Genomic DNA, 12,678 nt, shown 5'->3' on the forward strand with positions numbered 1-12,678 from the left:
CCTGTGCTGCCTGGTCAGTGTAGAGTCCATCTTAATGAATCTGGGTCTATGTTTTTAAAATTGGCATCTCATAATGAAGGGCGTGGAGAAAAAAAGATGCGCACAATTCATTGAGAGGCACACACCACTTAATGAATTTGGCGCTCCTCATCAGTGGCAATAGAGTAACATTTCTGGCTTAAAGGGAACCTGCCACCAGGATTTTCCTTTATGAGCTGTGGCCACCATCAGCGAGAATTCCAGACTACTGTATATAAGAGCCCAGGCCACGCTGAATAATGTAAAACACACGTCTATAATACTCACCTGGAGGCGGCCCGGTCTGATGGGTGTCGCTGCTCCCGGTCCAGCGCCTCCTCCATCTTGTGTGATAGTCGTCCTCCTTCCCAGCCCCGAGTACGATGCGTCCTGCATCATTCACAGAGGCAGCCATTGCGCTCCTGTGCACTTTGATCTGTCCGGCTGAGGGCAAATAGTAGTATTGTATTGTAGTGCATATACGCAGGAGCGCAACAGAGGCCTCTCTATGAATAACGCAGGATGTCATGCACACAGGGCTGGGCAGGAGGATGGCAATCCCACAAGATGGACGAGGCTCTGGACTGAGAGCAGCAACGCCTATCGGACCACCTCCTAGGTGAGTATTATAAAAGGTGTTTTTACGTTCTACAGAGCCTGAGCTCTTACACAGTATTTTTGAATGCTGTATATAAGAGCTCACTGGTGGTGGTCACAGCTCATAATGGAAAAACCTAATGACAGGGTCCCTTTAAGAAAAGCTGTCACTTTTGAAAAATTTGATAGGCCGGCATAGACATGTCCTGTCATGCCCCCTCCCTAGTCCCGATTTTTTTGGGGTGTGAAGAGGTGCTTGATAATCCATGTTGCGCAAAAATCTTGCGACTCAAAGTATTAATTTTTTCAAGTTTTGATGGGCACCCTTTGATGAAATCATGGCCATAGTGTTCAATGGAACCAGTCACTTTTTTATTCTATTGGCTGTATAAAAAAAAAAAAAAAAATTCTTAAATTTTTGTAGAATATGTTTTGTATCGCCATCATTTTTTGAGACCCATATATTATTTTTCTGTCCGCAGAACTGAGTGACGGCCTGTCTTTTTTTGTGCCGAGCTGATGTTTTCAGTGACACCATTTTGGCTTACATATGACATTTTGATTGATTTTTATTGTATTTTTTTAGGGAATTGGAACAAATGAAATACTTTGATAAATTGGACATTTTTTAGATGCAATAATACCAAATATATATATTTTTTTATTTTTGAATGATGGGGGGGGGGGGGGGGGGGAAGAGGGAGGTAGATTTAATCCCTTCAGCCCCCAGCCTATTTTGACCTTACTGACCTCGCCATTTTGCACAATTCTGACAAGTGTCCCTTTATGAGGTTATAACTCTGGAACGCTTCAACGGATCCTGGCGATTCTGACATTGTTTTTTTGTGACATATTGTACTTCATGAAAGTGGTAAATTTAGGCCGATATTTTTGCGTTCATTTTTGAAAATTTCAGAAATTTGGCGAAAATTTAGAAAATTGCGCAATTTTCAAAATTTGAAATTTTATGCCCGTAAGTCTGAAAAATGTGTCACACAAAATAGTTACTAAATAAAATTTCCCACGTGTCTACTTTACCAGCGCAATTTTCAAAACAATTTTTTTTTTGTTAGGAAGTTAGAAGGGGTCAAAGTTCATCAGCAATTTCTCATTGTTCCAATAAAATTTACAAAAAAAACCCCTTTTTTTAGGGACCACATCACATTTGAAGCGACTTTGAGAGGCCTAGGTGACAGAAAATACCCAAAGGTGACCCCATTCTAAAAACTGTACCGCTCAGGCTACTCAAAACCACATCCAAGAAGTTTATTACCCCTTTAGGTGCTTCACAAGAATCAAAGCAATGTGGAAGGAAAAAATGAAAATTTACTTTTTTTTTTTTTTTTTTTTACACAAAAATGTTACTTTAGCCATAAAATGTAGCATTTCACAAGGGTATCAGGAAACATTACACCATAAAATTTATTGTGCAATTTCTCCAGAGTACGCAGATACCTCATATGTGGTGGAAATCAAATGTTTGGGTGCACGGCAGGGCTCAGAAGGCAAGAAGCGCCATTTAACTTTTCAAACGCAAAATTGTCTGGAATCGTAAGGGGACGCCATGTTGCGTTTGGAGACCCCTGAGGTACCTAAACAATGGAACTCCTGCACAAGTGACCCCATTTTGGAAACTAGACCCATCATGGAATTTTTTTTAGAGGTTTAGTGAGCCCTTTGGACCCCTGGGGGCTTCACAGAAGTTTATAACGTTGAGCCGTGAAAATATTTATATTTTTTTTTACCACAAAATTGTTACTTCAACCAGGTAGCTTTTTTTCACAAGGGTATCAGGAAAAATTACACCATAAAATTTATTGTGCAATTTCTCCTGAGTACACAGATACCTCATATGTGGTGGAAATCAAGTGTTTGGGTGCACGGCAAGGCTCGGAAGGCAAGGAGCGCTATTTGACTTTTGGAGCTAATTTTCTTTTCAAAAAGTCAAATGGCGCTCCTTCCCTTCCGAGCCCTGCCGCGCACCCAAACAGTGGTTTATGACCACATATGAGGTATCTATGTACTCAGGAGAAATTGCCCAACAAATTTTAGGATCCATTTTATCCTGTTGCCCATGTGAAAATGAAAAAAATTGAGGCTAAAAAAGAGAATTTTGTTTACTTACCGTAAATTCTTTTTCTTATAGTTCCGAATTGGGAGACAGACATTGGGTGTATAGCTTCTACCTCCGGAGGACACACAAAGTACTACACTAAAAAGTGTAGCTCCTCCCTCTGAGCATATACACCCCCTGGTTAACCAAATCTAGCCAGTTTAGTGCAAAAGCTGAAGGAGAACAGCCACCCACAAGTAAAGACAGAGCAAGAACCGGAACAACCGGAGTCCCTGTCTACAACAGCCGGTGATAACACGCGGAACAAGAACTGCCAACAGGCAACAGGGAGGGTGCTGGGTCTCCCAATTCGGAACTATAAAGAAAAAGAATTTACGGTAAGTAAACAAAATTCTCTTTCTTTATTGTTCCTATGGGAGACCCAGACATTGGGACGTCTCAAAGCTGTCCATGGGTGGGAATAAACAGAAACTGAGAAGTAGGCGGTGCCTAACTTCACAAGTGGGCGACAGCCGCCTGAAGGATGCGTCTGCCCAAGCTCGCATCTGCCGAAGCATGAGCATGCACTTGGTAGTGCTTCGAAAAAGTATGCAGGCTAGTCCAAGTGGCGGCCTGACAGACCTGCTGAGCCGTAGCCTGGTGCCTGAAAGCCCAAGAGGCACCGACAGCTCTGGTCGAGTGTGCCTTGATCCCCGGCGGGGGAGGCACCTGAGTACACTGGTAGGCATCGGAAATGGCCGACCTAATCCAGCGAGCTAAGGTCGGCTTAGAAGCAGAGAGGCCCTTACGCCGACCTGTGGTTAGCACAAAAAGAGAGGTGCACCGCCTAAGAACAGCGGTGCGAGACACATAGATCCGGAGCGCCCGCACCAGATCCAGAGTATGCAACGCTTTTTCAAAGCGATGAACAGGAGCCGGACAAAAGGAAGGCAGGGAAATGTCCTGGTTAAGGTGGAAAGGAGGAACCACCTTAGGAAGAAAATCCGGAGTAGGACAGAGAACCACCTTGTCTTGATGAAAAACCAAAAAAGGTGACTCCGAAGAGAGCGCAGCCAAATCAGAGACTCTCCTGAGGGAAGTTATGGCCACTAGAAAGACCACCTTCTGTGAAAGACGAGACAAAGAAACCTCCCTAAGAGGCTCAAAAAAGGGGTTTCTGCAAGGCCGTGAGGACCAGATTGAGGTCCCAGGGATCCAAGGGCCGCCGGTAAGGCGGAATGATGTGAGATGCGCCCTGCATGAAGGTGCGCACCTGAGCCAGCCGGGCGATACGCCGCTGGAACAGCACTGAGAGAGCCGAGACTTGTCCCTTGAGGGAATTGAGGAATAGTCCTAGCTGCAGACCGGACTGCAGAAAGGACAGAAGGGTCGGCAAGGAAAAAGGCCAAGGAGCATGGCCGGAAGAGCGACACCAGGACAGGAAAATTCTCCAAGCCCTGTGATAGATCTTTGCCGAGGAAGACTTCCGAGCCCGAGTCATAGTGGAGATGACTTCAGGAGGAATACCAGAAGCCGTCAAGATCCAGGACTCAAGAGCCACGCCGTCAATCTAAGAGCCGCAGAATTTTGGCGGAAAAACGGACCTTGTGAGAGAAGGTCTGGACGGTCCGGAAAATGCCACGGCACCTCTACGGAAAGATGGAGCAGGTCTGGGTACCAAACTCGCCTGGGCCAGTCCGGTGCAATGAGGATGACCCAACGGCCCTCCATTCTGATCTTGCGCAGAACTCTGGGCAAGAGAGCTAAAGGGGGAAACACGTAGGACAGACGAAACTGGGACCAATTTTGAACCAGAGCGTCCGCTGCAAGAGCCTGGGGATCGTGGGAGCGAGCCACGCAAACCGGAACCTTGTTGTTGTGCCGGGATGCCATTAGATCCGCTTCCGGAGTGCCCCACTTGCGGCAGATTGACCGAAACACTGCCGGATGCAGAGCCCACTCGCCACTGTGCACGGTTTGACGGCTGAGATAATCTGCTTCCCAGTTTTCCACGCCTGGGATGTGGACTGCGGATATGGTGGACTTGGAGTCCTCCGTCCACTGAAGGATGCGTTGAACCTCCAACATTGCCAGGCGGCTGCGAGTCCCGCCCTGGTGATTGATGTAGGCAACTGCTGTCGCGTTGTCTGACTGGACTCGAATGTGCTTGCCCGCCAACAGGTGGTGAAAGGCTACCAGAGCTAAGTGCACAGCTCTGATTTCCAGCACATTGATCGAGAGGGCTGATTCGGACGGAGTCCAAGTGCCCTGTGCTCGGTGGTGGAGACATACCGCTCCCCAGCCGGATAGACTGGCATCCGTGGTGAGGATCACCCAGGACGGGGCCAGAAAAGAGCGTCCCTGAGACAGAGAGAGGGGCCGAAGCCACCACTGAAGGGAGCCCCTGGTCTGAGGCGACAGAGCCACCAGCCTATGCAAGGAGGAAGTCCGCTTGTCCCAACAGCGGAGAATGTCCAGCTGCAGAGGACACAGATGGAACTGGGCAAAAGGAACAGCCTCCATTGACGCCACCATCAGACCCAGCACCCGCATCAGGTACCTGATGGAATGACGGCGGGATTTCCGCAGAGAGCGCACCGCCCGATGGAGGGACTGCTGTTTGACTAAGGGCAGCTTCACAAGTGCCGGCAGAGTCTCAAACTGCATCCCTAGGTACGTGGACCTCTGGGTCGGAGTCAGAGTGGACTTGGGCAGATTGACAAGCCACCCGAATTGGGTTAGAGTGGCGAGAGTGAGCGAGACACTCCGCTGACAGTCTGCGCTGGATGAAGCCTTGACTAGAAGGTCGTCCAGGTAAGGAATCACTGCCACCCCTTGGAGGTGCAGAACCGCAACCACTGCTGCCATGACCTTGGTGAATACTCGTGGGGCCGTGGCTAACCCGAAGGGGAGAGCCACGAATTGGAAATGTTCCTCTCCGATTGCAAAACGTAGCCAACGCTGGTGAGAAACTGCAATTGGCACATGCAGATAGGCATCTCTGATGTCGATGGATGCCAGGAAATCTCCTTGAGTCATTGAGGCAATGACTGATTGCTTGAGAAGCTTGAGATCCAGGATGGGCCGGAAGGAACCGTCCTTTTTGGGGACTAGGAAGAGATTTGAGTAGAAACCTCTGAACCGTTCCCGGGCGGGAACCGGTACAATTACTCCGTTGGCCTGCAAGGATGCCACGGCCTGAGAGAAGGCGGCGGCCCTGGAGCAGGGGGGAGTGGACAGAAAAAAATCTGTTTGGCGGGCTGGAAGAGAATTCTATCCTGTAGCCGTGGGAGATTATATCCCGCACCCACTGATCGGAAACGTGTTGAAACCACACGTCGCCAAAGTGGGAGAGCCTGCCACCGACTAAGGACGTTGCTGGCGCGGCCAGATAGTCAAGAGGAGGCTGCCTTAGCGGCAGTAGCTCCTGCGGACTTTTGTGGACGCGCCTTTGTGCGCCAGTTGGATTTTTTTTCCTTGGCTGAGTTAGTGGACGAGGCCGAGGGCTTAGAGGATGACCAGTTGGAGGAACGAAAGGAACGAAACCTCGACTGGTTCCTACCCTGGGCAGGTTTCCTGGTTTTAGTTTGTGGCATGGAAGTACTCTTCCCGCCAGTAGCTTCTTTAATAATTTCATCCAGTTGTTCACCGAATAGCCTGGATCCAGCAAAAGGGAGCCCAGCAAGGTACTTCTTTGAAGAAGCATCTGCCTTCCACTCTCGAAGCCACAAGATCCTGCGGATAGCGAGGGAATTAGCCGAAGCCACCGCAGTGCGGTGAGAAGCTTCCAGCATAGCAGACATGGCATAGGATGAAAAAAACGAAGCTTGGGAAGTTAAGGCAACCATCTCAGGCATAGAGTCCCTAGTAAGGGAATGCATCTCCTCTAGAGAAGCAGAGATGGCCTTGAGAGCCCAGAGTGCTGCAAAAGATGGGGAGAACGAGGCCCCAGCCGCCTCATATACAGATTTGGCCAGAAGGTCAACCTGGCGGTCAGTGGAATCCTTAAGAGAGGTGCCATCAGCCACTGATACAACGGTCCGGGCTGAGATTCTAGACACCGGAGGGTCTACCTTTGGCGAATGAGCCCACTCCTTGACCACCTCTGGTGGAAAGGGAAAACGGTCATCAGAACCACGCTTAGGGAAGCGTTTGTCAGGGCAGGCCCTGGGCTTGGTTACAGCGGCCTGAAAACTAGAGTGGTTAAAGAACACACTCTTTGTCCTCTTAGGTGAGGTAAACCGGTGCTTTTCTGCCAGAGAGGGTTGCTCCTCTGATACTGGCGGATTGAGGTCCAGTACAGAATTAATGGACGCAATCAAATCACCAACATCTGCGTCACATTCGGACAGATCAATGGGGCACATGGAGGTAGCGTCCGAGCCCCCAGTAAGGGCATCCTCCTCGTCCTGCGAGTCAGCTTGTGAATCAGAGCCGCGGGACGAGGAAGGAGAGGGGACCCTGCGTCTCCTTTTAGGAGGATGGGGTCTGGGACCAGATGAAGAATCCTCTGAGCTGTACTGAGTGAGCCCTAGCAGCAGAAGCTCCCTGAGAAGGGGGCTGATGCATGCTCAGCAAAGTCCGGGACAGCTGTCCCATGGAGTCAGCAAAAGACTGGGAGATTGACTTAGAGAAGGATTCTACCCAAGCCAGGGGTTCAGCCACCGGAGCCGAAGCAGCCGGAGGGACCACTGGGGGTGAGACTCCAGGCTGAGGCACCGCCATGTTAGAGCAGGCATCACAGTGTGGATAGGTGCTCGGTTCAGGCAGTACGAGCTTACATGCAGTGCATATTGAGTACAGCCTTGCAGCTTTGCTCTTAGTGTGAGACATGCTGCTGAAGTGGGGGCTCTGAGCCAGAATGACCCCCAGAGAGTATATAAGAAGGTCCACAACCGGAGGTTGTGGCTTACCAGACCGTTTGTGTGCCCTCCAGATCCCACAGTCCGGACCCCCAAGCAGCCTAGCAGGGATGCTGCAGCCAGCGCTGATCCAGTGAAAAAAAACGCTGTGAAAATGGCGCCGGAGCGAGGAGAGGGGGCGGGACCTGCTCTGAGAGCAGGAACTGGAGGGCCAGGAGATTTACAGGGGAGGAGACATGCACTCAGAGAGGAGTGTCCCTCCCCTGTACCGAACGGCCGCTGGGCGGAGCCGCACTGTCCCTCTGCATGACTGACATGCAAGGGCAGTGAAATCGAAAGTAGGCCTCCGGCGAAGCCGGGGCCTAAATTTAAGCAATGCGGCCGGCGCGCAGGCACCATCGGCGCGGTTCTCAGGCGACAGCCAGAGAACTGGCCAGAAATGTCACAAAAGTTACACAGCACACTCTCCCACCATAATAAAGTATCGGGACCCCCAAATATAAACGTCTCAGGTACTTAGCTTGCTGAGATGCAGGGCCAGGTCCCTGAGGGATGAGTGCTCCGTCCAGCAGGATCCTGAAGGGCTGCGGATGGAGACCGGTCTCCTGCAAAGCAATGAGAACCGTGCTGGCTCCCACTTCAAGCCAGAGCCCGAGGGATGGTGAAGGAGCACGGCATGTAAGGCTCCAGCCTTGGAAATCAACCTTAACAGCACCGCCGACACAGTGGGGTGAGAAGGGACATGCCAGGAGTCCAGGTTTGGACCCGCTTTTCTTCAAAAACTTTCCAAAAACGAAAATCCAAATAAGAATGCATGTGTGGATCTGTGCCTCCTGAACACAAAGCAATGAACTGACTAGATTTGGTTAACCAGGGGGTGTATATGCTCGGAGGGAGGAGCTACACTTTTTAGTGTAGTACTTGGTGTGTCCTCCGGAGGAAGAAGCTATACACCCAATGTCTGGGTCTCCCATAGGAACGATAAAGAAGTTTGTGAAGCACCTGGAGGTTCAAAGTACTCACTATGCATCTAGATAAGTTCCTTGGGAGGTCTAGTTTCCAAAATGGGGGAGCACCAATGTGTAGGCACACAGGGGCTCTCCATACGCGACATGGTGTCTGCTAACAATTTGAATGGAAAATTAGCTCCAATTATTTACAGACACCATGTGGCGTATGGAGAATATGTAGTGTATGTCAGGTTGGTGTGTGTGTGTGTAGTGTAGTATACGTCAGGTTGGTGTGTGTGTGTGTAGTGTAGTATACATCAGGTTGGTGTGTGTGTGTGTGTGTGTGTAGTGTACTATACATCAGGTTGGTGTGTGTGTGTGTGTGTGTGTGTGTGTGTGTGTGTGTGTGTGTGTGTGTGTGTGTGTGTGTAGTATACATCAGGTTGGTGTGTGTGTGTGTGTGTGTGTGTGTGTAGTGTAGTATACATCAGGTTGGTGTGTGTGTGTGTGTGTGTGTAGTGTAGTATACATCAGGTTGGTGTGTGTGTGTGTGTGTGTGTGTGTGTGGTGTTTACCACACACACACACACACATCAACCTGACGTACACTACACCCCACACCAAACTAACATACACTACACCCCACACCACACACCAACCTGACTTAGGTGGGTGTATGTCAGTATGGTGTGTGTGTGTGTGGTGTACACTACACCACACACACCAACCTGACCTACACTACACCACATACCAACCTGACGTAGTGTATGTCAAGTTGGTATGTGGTGTAGTGTAGGTCAGGTTGATGTGTGTGTGTGGTGTATGTCAGGTTGGTATGTGTGGTGTAGTATACACCACACACACCATCCTGACATGCACCACACACCAACCTAACATACACTAAGTCAGGTTGGTGTGCAGTGTGGTATAGGGTAGTGTACCTCAGGTTGGTGTATGTCAGGTTGATGTGTAGTGTAGTATACAACACACACACACACCGCATACCAACCTGACGTAGTGTATTTCAGGTTAGTGTGGTGTAATGTACTTCAGTTTGGTGTGTGTGGTTTAGTGCACAAGCGCTAGGTTGGGGGTTACTCACACTTTACTGTGGGTCTTCCTCCATGGCCTCCGGCTCTTCTTCTCCCCCCCCCCCCCCGGCCTCCGGCTCTTCTCCTCCTCCCACCCCCGCCTCTTCTCCTCCCCCCCTCCGGCTCCCGGCTCTTCTCCTCCCCCCCCCTCCGGCTCCCGGCTCTTCTCCTCCCCCCCCCTCCGGCTCCCGGCTCTTCTCCCCCCCCCCTCCGGCTCTTCTCCCCCCCCCCCCCTCCGGCTCCCGGCTCTTCTCCCCCCCCCCTCCGGCTCTTCTCCTCCCCCCCCTCCGGCTACCGGCTCTTCTCCCCCCCCCCTCCGGCTCTTCTCCTCCTCCCCCTCCGGCTCTTCTCCTCCCCCCCCTCCGGCTCTTCTCCTCCCCCCCCCTCCGGCTCTTCTCCTCCCCCCCCCCTCCGGCTCTTCTCCTCCTCCCCCCCCCGGCTCTTCTCCTCCTCCTCCCCCCCCCCGGCTCTTCTCCTCCTCCTCCCCCCCCCCCGGCTCTTCTCCTCCTCCTCCCCCCCCCCGGCTCTTCTCCTCCTCCTCCTCCCCCCCCCCGGCCTCCGGCTCTTCTCCTCCTCCCCCCCCCGGCCTCCGGCTCTTCTCCTCCTCCCCCCCCCGGCCTCCGGCTCTTCTCCTCCTCCCCCCCCCCGGCCTCCGGCTCTTCTCCTCCTCCCCCCCCGGCCTCCGGCTCTTCTCCTCCTCCCCCCCCCCCCGGCCTCCGGCTCTTCTCCTCCTCCCCCCCCCCCGGCCTCCGGCTCTTCTCCTCCTCCCCCCCCCCGGCCTCCGGCTCTTCTCCTCCTCCCCCCCCCCCCGGCCTCCGGCTCTTCTCCTCCTCCCCCCCCCCCGGCCTCCGGCTCTTCTCCTCCTCCCCCCCCCCGGCCTCCGGCTCTTCTCCTCCTCCCCCCCCCCCGGCCTCCGGCTCTTCTCCTCCTCCCCCCCCCCCGGCCTCCGGCTCTTCTCCTCCTCCCCCCCCCGGCCTCCGGCTCTTCTCCTCCTCCCCCCCCCCCCCGGCCTCCGGCTCTTCTCCTCCTCCCCCCCCCGGCCTCCGGCTCTTCTCCTCCTCCCCCCCCCCCCCGGCCTCCGGCTCTTCTCCTCCTCCCCCCCCCCCCCGGCCTCCGGCTCTTCTCCTCCCCCCCCCCCCGGCCTCCGGCTCTTCTCCTCCCCCCCCCCCCGGCCTCCGGCTCTTCTCCTCCCCCCCCCCCGGCCTCCGGCTCTTCTCCTCCTCCCCCCCCCCGGCTCTCCTCCTCCCCCCCCCCCCCCCCCGGCCTCCGGCTCTTCTCCTCCTCCCCCCCCCGGCCTCCGGCTCTTCTCCTCCTCCCCCCCCCCGGCCTCCGGCTCTTCTCCTCCTCCCCCCCCCGGCCTCCGGCTCTTCTCCTCCTCCCCCCCCCCGGCCTCCGGCTCTTCATCCCCCCCCCACCACACACCAACCTGACTTAGGTGGGTGTATGTCAGTATGGTGTGTGTGTGTGGTGTACACTACACCACACACACCAACCTGACCTACACTACACCACATACCAACCTGACGTAGTGTATGTCAAGTTGGTATGTGGTGTAGTGTAGGTCAGGTTGATGTGTGTGTGTGGTGTATGTCAGGTTGGTATGTGTGGTGTAGTATACACCACACACACCATCCTGACATGCACCACACACCAACCTAACAAACACTAAGTCAGGTTGGTGTGCAGTGTGGTATAGGGTAGTGTACCTCAGGTTGGTGTATGTCAGGTTGATGTGTGGTGTAGTATACAACACACACCGCATACCAACCTGACGTAGTGTATTTCAGGTTAGTGTGGTGTAATGTACTTCAGTTTGGTGTGTGTGGTTTAGGGCACTAGTGCTAGGTTGGGGGTTACTCACACTTTACTTTGGGTCTTCCTCCATGGCCTCCGGCTCTTCTCCTCCCCCCCCCCCTCCGGCTCCCGGCTCTTCTCCTCCCCCCCCCCGGCTCTTCTCCTCCTCCCCCCCCCCCGGCTCTTCTCCTCCTTCCCCCCCCCCCGGCTCTTCTTCTCCTCCCCCCCCCCCGGCTCTACTCCTCCTCCCCCCGGCCTCCGGCCCTTCTCCCCCCCCCCCCCGGCCTCCGGCCCTTCTCCCCCCCCGGCCTCCGGCTCTTCTCCCCCCCCCCCCGGCCTCCGGCTCTTCTCCCCCCCCCCCCCGGCCTCCGGCTCTTCTCCCCCCCCCCCCGGCCTCCGGCTCTTCTCCCCCCCCCCCCCCCGGCCTCCGGCTCTTCTCCCCCCCCCCCCCGGCCTCCGGCTCTTCTCCTCTCCCCCCCCCCCGGCCTCCGGCTCTTCTCCCCCCCCCCCCCGGCCTCCGGCTCTTCTCCTCTCCCCCCCCCCCGGCCTCCGGCTCTTCTCCTCTCCCCCCCCCCGGCCTCCGGCTCTTCTCCTCTCCCCCCCCCCCGGCCTCCGGCTCTTCTCCTCCCCCCCCCCAGGCCTCCGGCTCTTCTCCTCCCCCCCCCGGCCTCCGGCTCTTCTCCTCCCCCCCCCCCCGGCCTCCGGCTCTTCTCCTCCCCCCCCCCCCCCCCGGCCTCCGGCTCTTTGGGGGATTGATCACCGGCAGCAGCAGCAGTCACTCACACCAGCCGGGTGTCAGAAGCAGGACACCGGCGGAGAGTGATCACAGGTAGTGAAGGTCAGTGTGGATTGGGGGGGGTAGAATCGGGCGGGGGGGGGGGGGAGGGAGCGGACAACGGGGGGGGGACGGAAGACAGCAGAGGGGAGCGCGGAACAGCACAGAAACAAAGGGAAAGACAGCAAAGAGGGGAGAAAAAAAAAAAAAAAAAACTTGCCGGATGGTGATCGGTGGCGGCAGAGCGCGGTGGCCGCGGCAGCAGGTGACCCTCTTCTTCAGTGTTGCAGTCCATGGTCAGGATGAAGCTGAAGGGGGGAGGGCACCCACCGGTCACATCGCTCCTCCACATCTGATTGGAGGGATAGCGTCACATGGACGCTACCTCCAATCAGATGGGGGGGGGGGGGGGCATTACACGGAGCTCTCCCTGCTCCAGCCAATGGCTGATGATATTGCACCATCAGCCATGGCTGGAGTGTAGTATTTCACCAAGTTTCATTGGTGAAATAATATTACAATCTTTCTGATTGAATGT

The sequence above is a fragment of the Anomaloglossus baeobatrachus genome, chromosome 4 (assembly GCF_048569485.1).
Source record: "Anomaloglossus baeobatrachus isolate aAnoBae1 chromosome 4, aAnoBae1.hap1, whole genome shotgun sequence".
NCBI classification, from domain to species: Eukaryota; Metazoa; Chordata; class Amphibia; order Anura; family Aromobatidae; genus Anomaloglossus; species Anomaloglossus baeobatrachus.